Genomic DNA, 6,000 nt, shown 5'->3' with positions numbered 1-6,000 from the left:
GTCATTTCAGTGCAATTGCAACTTTGAACAGGTTTTTTTTCGTCATCAAGTTTTTGACACCTTGCTAGGTGGTACTTGATATTCTAAAAGTGGTACAATTGGTGAAAAGGTTGAAAAACCCTGCTCTATGGAGTTTGGGGCAACCTTCCTAAATATGAGGGCTGCTCACAAAGCTGTGGGTTGTTGTTGCTTTTTACTCTGTGGTAACTTCAGATGGTCACTGACTGAGGCAGTTGGTAATCAAGGACTACTTGTGTTAATAAATTCCAATGATTTCCTCACTATTAATTTATTGATCACTAAATGTGGAATTGAATGTCAGGCCATTACTTGAGCTCAGATGCTCAAATTCCCTTTAGTAAAAAAAAAAGTATGTTTCATCATTTTACAGGTGTTTGCCTTTCATAAAGGACAGTAACAGATATTGCTGTGAACACTGTTGAATTATAGCCTTTGGAACACAACTTTACTTCTCTGTGTGGCAATCAATATCTCACAGAAGGCAGCCTCTGTCTATTACTTAAACTATCCATTTTCTCTTATATTTTGTTGTGAGATCTGAAGGATAGACATGCTCACTTTGTCAATGAGACAGCCTGACAGAGATTTACAGGTACAATGTTGCAATTGGGGTGAGTTATTTATTTATTTTCATTTAGGTTCTCAGCCATAAATCTAAATTTTGCAAGGATGTGAGCAGCCAGGAAGACTATAAAAAGTGCCAGTGGTAAGAAACAGTAATGGCATGGCTTGTTACCTTTGGCCCTAGCAAGAAGCCAAATCAAATAATTTTACTGATCTAAAATGCTAAGCTCTTTGTATCTACTGGAGGGCGATAGTTGTAGTCTCTAACAATTATGATCAATTGTAGAGATGTGGAGCACTTTGGAAATGATTCAGAAGAATATTTCAAATTTGTTGGAGTAGGAATGTAGCACCTCTTTATGAATTTTTTAAAGAAGTTATGTACCTTTCCAGAATCACATGTTATATCTGCCAGGATGGATAAAAATCATGATACTTTATATATTTGTGTAGTTTATTGATGCACCTTACATGTTTCAAACCATCTTTTTGGAAGTGAATCCAAACCTCTGCCCAAGCTCCACATTAATTCCATTTTCCACTCTGGCAAATCTGAGTCTCCAATGACAGAATCTCTAATTATCCTATTTACTAAGGGTAAACCTGATATTAATGTATTTACATGCATATCCTTATAAGGAAACTATGAGCCTATTTCAGCTGGAGAAATTCCACATACCCTGTTAAATGGTTTTCATATTTTTCAATATATTTTTCCAGAATCCAAAGCACAAAGCTTTGTTGTTGCTATAAAAGTATCTTTCAGGAAGTAAAATAATAGTTTGCTTGCGTCCATGCATGAAAGAGAAAAAAGAGAATTCAGACAGGTTTTTTTTTAGTATGAGAATATCTATGTGCAATAATATTTCTACTTCTATTAAATGTTGCTAGATATTTCACAAAAGATATAAAAGTGCATTAAGGCTTTCTACATTTTACTTTCTACAGTTTACAAATTTTATGAATTATATCAAATTATGTCCATTTTCAGGAATTATGGTAGAAAAGTAGTAAGATGTATGATCTTTGGTGAGAGATATATAAGATCAGCCTTTTATTTTCCATGGTTCTCCATCTGAAATGGCTTTCTTCTGTGTCACTGTTAACAATTGTCATTATGACATTCAGACTTACCTTCTACATTCAAAGGAAAGAAGTCCCAAACCTCATGAATATTCAATTCCAGATATACACCAAGAGGAAGGAAGGATTAATCAATGGTTCTGAGAAACTATTGACAGGAATATCTGCTCACTCAATTCACATAAACACATTACTAATAACGTGCTAGTAATCATTTATTTATTTTTAGTTGCATTTGTATACCGCCCTTTCCCTGAGGACTCAGGGCGGTTTACAGGGAATTAAAAAATCCAACATACAAAAGTTAAAACCATATTAAAAAATATTAAATTAACCCTGTACACAATTTAAAACCCAATTAAAAAATTTCTCCTCAGCCTGGGCCCGAGAGCTCAAAGAGCCAGGTCTTCAGGCCCCGGCGGAATGATCGGAGGTCGGGGGCAGTTCTCAGCTCCACCGGCAGCTGGTTCCAGAGGGCAGGCGCTCCCACTGAGAAGGCCCTATCCCTGGGTGTCACCCGCCGGCAATCTCTCACCGGCGGAACCCTGAGCTATGAAGTAGAATAAAAAGTTTTCTAGGAAAGCAAAATGGCTGCTGAACTCTTATGAGATCACTGATTAGGGTGATCTCTTTTTTTTGGGAAAATTTTATTAAATATACATTTAAAAACAAAAGTGGACATGATTCAACTTCCCTAGCTACAACACTACTATTAGTATTATCTTATATTACAGAAAGAAATAACGAAAACCTAAAATACAATCTATAACAGGACAGAGTATAAAAACTGTACATATAAGATCTGTCGGATTTTTTTAGTAAACTGTCATTCAGTCCTCAGTGTTATATTTACGTATTTCAGTTATGTCCATTATATAGATGCTAAAAAAAAATCCTTACATTATCAACCAATCAAACAATGTTCATCTCAGTGATCCTCCTCAACTCTAACCAATTGTACAAATTTTGCCAAATTTCATAATACTCCGTTTCATTCTTATTTTTGATCTCTAGGGTTAACCTGTCCATTTGCGCGCAGGACAAAATTTTATCTATTATTTCTTCTTCAGTGGGTGTTTCCTTTCTTTTCCATTTTTGGGCTTATGCCAGTCTTGCTGTGGTTAAGATACGTACTAATAAGTAGAGAGATGCTTTACTGAGATTATCGTTAATAATCCCTGATTAGGGTGATCTTAATCACATTCAGCCTTTTCAACATTTAGCAGGTTATAATGATGGAATCACTACAATCTGATTTTGGATTGTAGGATACCTGAGTGAGGGATCTTTGTTTACCTTATCCTAATGTTGAAAATAGTGCTGAAAGTAAAATCTTCAGGTCCAGTCCAAGATGGGAATAAACTGAAATGAAGGCTGCTTAGCAAAGAAGGTTCAGTTTATTGAGTTGTCAGAAACCAGTGACAGCAGCATGTTTATGGGGTGGCTGACAAAATGGAACTGGGAGTAGTGGGTTTTTATACTTTCTTGGGCTTTTGTGTTTGGAGTTGTTTCTGTTCTGGTGGCATTGTATTTGAGGCTTTTCCTGTTCCTTTGCAATGAACTTTGACCTGGGGTCAGTGTGCCCTTTTAGTATTCTAATGGTGGTGGGTTAATCCTATTATGTCCTAAAGGTCAGGTCTTTAGATTTTGGGTGGTGGATGTAGATTTTTAGAGGTCTTTGTCTTTCTGATCTCATCAGCTCTAAGTCTTCCTGAAGAAGATTATCAAATTTGCATTTCTACAGAGCTGGTTTCTGCTTGGGGCAGGGAGAGGGGTTTGGTTTCTGGGGGCTGGTTTCTGACTAAGATTTTCTATTATTCCTTTGGGGAAATATAATATTCTGCCTTTTTTAAGATCCCCAAAAATATTTCCTTCTCTGGTGGGCGGGGTGCTGACTTCCCTCAATAGTATAAAAAAGACTAAATAGCAAGGGGAAGTGAATTTAAAAAGAACAAGCTAGTTAAACTAAACAAGCTACTTAAACTTTTTTAAAAGGGCATTTTAAGTCCCTTTGATGGACTTGGTTAAGGTATCAGGCTAGAAACCCAGACAAAGTGAATTTTAGTCCCACCTTCAGCACAAATACACTTTTATGAGCTTGGGCCAGTCACTCTCTCTCAACCCTAGGAACGAAGAAATGACAAACCATATCTAAAATCCTCAAAGAAAATTTCAGGGACTTGTCTGGGCAAGTACAAAGAATCAGCACTTACTTAAAGGTATAAAGGAATAGTGAGAGATGCATTGAATTAAATTCTTGCTATCTTAAGGTAAAGGTAAAGGTTCCCCCGCACATGCGTGCTAGTCGTTTCCAACTCTAGGGGCCGGTGCTCATCTCCGTTTCAAAGCCGAAGAGCCAGTGCTTGTCCGAGGATGTCTCCGTGGTCATGTGGCCGGCATGACTAGACACCAAAGGCGCACGGAACGCTGTTACCTTCCCACCGTAGTGGTCCCTATTTTTCTACTTGCATTTTGTACGTGCTTTTGAACTGCTAGGTTGGCAGAAGCTGGAACAAGAAACAGGCGCTCACTCTGTTATGCGGCACTCGGGATTCAACCTGCCAAACTGCCGACCAAGTTCAGCGTCCTAACCCACTGAGCCACCGCGTCCCTCTTGCTATCTTATTATACGTAAATATCCTATATCAAAGAAATAAAACTAGATTTCAGTGGCAAAAGTGAAATTCTCAATGGGATATATGATTTGCCTTTTCATATACGCTGTTTTATTTCTGTTTGTTATTATTTGTTCACCTTTTTGCCCACAAGACACAATGTTAGACAAGAGACAGAGACAAAATGCCCTAACAAATAAACATAGGGCATAAGCTAATTAGCTTACAGTAATATTAACTGCTCATTATTCATGGCCTGAAGCCAAGTCACAACCATTAAGCTAGAGAACTGAAGTTAACTCAGTGCAAAATTCATAATATCACATATTTGTCAAACTTATCACTATTTTTTTTAAAAAAAAATCAAATGAATTCAATTAGAGAAATACAAAAAGACTATTTTATTAGCAGGATCATTTGTCTTATGAGATGTAAAAAGTGTTATATTTGCCTGTTTTTTACTTCTCAAATCTACAGCTCAATTGCACAGTCTCTATCTTCCAGAGATAAAGATCTGTGAATGAACTGTCTCATGTTTTACAACAAATTAATAGTGCCTCAGCATAGCAAAAACAGGGAAGGCAATCCTGCATAGCCATCTTTTCTGTTGTACCAGTTTCTGTTGTATCTGCTGCTCTCACTACAGAAAATTGAATTATGATAATTTATTTAGTGACTATTCAAAGTTGTAACACCACTGAAGAAGTGACTTGCAACAGTTCTCACGCTTATAATTGTTGTAGAATCCCCATGGTCATGTGATCAAAATTTGGGAACTGGGCAACCAGGATGAAAAATCAGTGGGGGAAGCTGGAATTGCTTAACGACTGTAGCAAAATGGTTGTAAAATCAGGCATAGCTTACTGAACAATCACACTACTTAACAATGAAAGTTCCAGTTCAGTCCCAATTGCTGTCATAGGTCAAAGACTATCTGTAGATCAATAAAATGTCATATTTCATTAAATCAACAGCTTGCAAATGTAATGGTTTTAACTCTGACAAGATGAGAAATACAGGATCCTACTATAATTGAATATAATTGACTTCAACCAAAGTATAGGGAAGATGTGGCTATATGTTATATGCCACAGATTTAGAGTAGATGCTTTGTGATTGTAGCTACTATGCTAAGAGAGAAATGTGGATTCATCTTGCAATTCTAAAAAGTCAGAGCACTCAGCCTACCGTGACATCTGAATTTCCTACTACACAGAAACAGGAAGTATGATTCATGGGCAAGAATGTGTCCTGTTGCTATATTACTGGAGGGTTACTTTTGTGAAGGTGAAAAGGGCTCTGCATTTAAATAAGGAAGTTATATTAGTATGCCATTGTTATTCAAAATTCTAATCAGAAATGTAAAGGTCACACATTTTTTGAGGACTTGCCTATGGCACCCAGCTGCAATTTTGGAAATTTCTTCTTGCAAGAAAAAGTACCTTATGCATGTAGAATCAATATATTCATTCCACTTGGTGCTACAGTATTAACTCCAAAATGTCAGGAAAGGTTTCTTAGACACAGCTCTGGGCTTATTAGGTGCAAATATATCTCTTAAAAGAAAACCAGCAAAAGGTTGAAAGAACCTCAGTTTGCAACTATGCGAACAGGCTAGTTTTTATTCAGTAATTCATATTTCTTGGTGATAATATATATAAAACACTCCGAGGACCAAGTACTCCTATTGCCCTGTTATGGATAATGATATATCTAA

Source organism: Vipera ursinii, assembly GCF_947247035.1.
Source record: "Vipera ursinii genome assembly, chromosome: 3".
Classification (NCBI taxonomy): Eukaryota; Metazoa; Chordata; class Lepidosauria; order Squamata; family Viperidae; genus Vipera; species Vipera ursinii.
Note: the sequence above shows the minus strand (reverse complement) of the source record.